The following is an 859-nucleotide window of genomic DNA, read 5'->3' as shown; positions in this document are numbered from 1 at the left end:
TGATAAGTAAATTAACTTTACATTAGTACATAATTAAATTTATTGATATGCAATTATGTACTCGATTAAAGTCACCTCTATGCATCGTACAGAAAAGATGAAGTAACCAAACAAAGAAATGTGCATTTAGAATAAACTTGATAAGTAAATTAACTTAACATTAGTACATAATTAAATTTCATAATAGCGTTGTATGATATTTATGTTATCTCTACATTAGACTCGTTTTTAGAATAATATTTATATAACACTTGCAATGCTATCTCAGTAATAGATAACAAAGGATTGGTTGCCATGGTAAACAGCAGACTAATAGACTACCGTAAAACGTCAGCACACGCGTTTCTAGTTTCATTCATCTAATTCGACTAGGCGAACGTTGCCCGAAGCATAAAGCGTTCCAATGGAAGAGTTACGATCGTTTCCTGCTTGTATTTCGGAAATACAGAACGGTACGTCGGTTTCGCCCGCGAAGCTAAAAATATCGAACGAAATGTTTTACGTAAGCCGCGAACGAAGCGACACAAATCTATGGTAGGTGGGTGAAAAGAGAGCAACAAAAGCAGCTTTCTGCGAGCCGAGAACCCGTCGGTTGTTAAGGTCGTCGAACCTTCAGGACCTGAATGTAACGTCGGTGTGCCAGGTGGACAGAACGCGACAATACAACGCGCACACGTGTTCCCGCGACGACGACCGGCTGATTACATAAATAAATAGAAGAGAGTCCAAACCGAACGCTTAATAACCGCGAGAAACTTTCGACGAGTTTAACTCCTCGAATACAACGAACCGACGCTAAATATTAAACAAACGGAAACAGAAATCGATAAGAGCCGAAACTTATACCTTTAACCTTATG

The 859-nt window shown here is 38.8% G+C and overlaps 1 protein-coding gene across 2 annotated transcripts in view; it reads right to left on the bottom strand.

Moving 5' to 3' along the window:
• The window catches only part of LOC128877117 (UBA-like domain-containing protein 2), a 23,602-nt gene that overhangs the window by 4,523 nt on the left and 18,220 nt on the right, over positions 1-859 (bottom strand). The gene's annotated exons all lie outside the window — the stretch shown is intronic.

Source organism: Hylaeus volcanicus, chromosome 5 (genome assembly GCF_026283585.1).
Source record: "Hylaeus volcanicus isolate JK05 chromosome 5, UHH_iyHylVolc1.0_haploid, whole genome shotgun sequence".
Lineage (NCBI taxonomy): Eukaryota > Metazoa > Arthropoda > Insecta > Hymenoptera > Colletidae > Hylaeus > Hylaeus volcanicus.
This window is presented reverse-complemented; position numbering and strand designations above follow the sequence as displayed.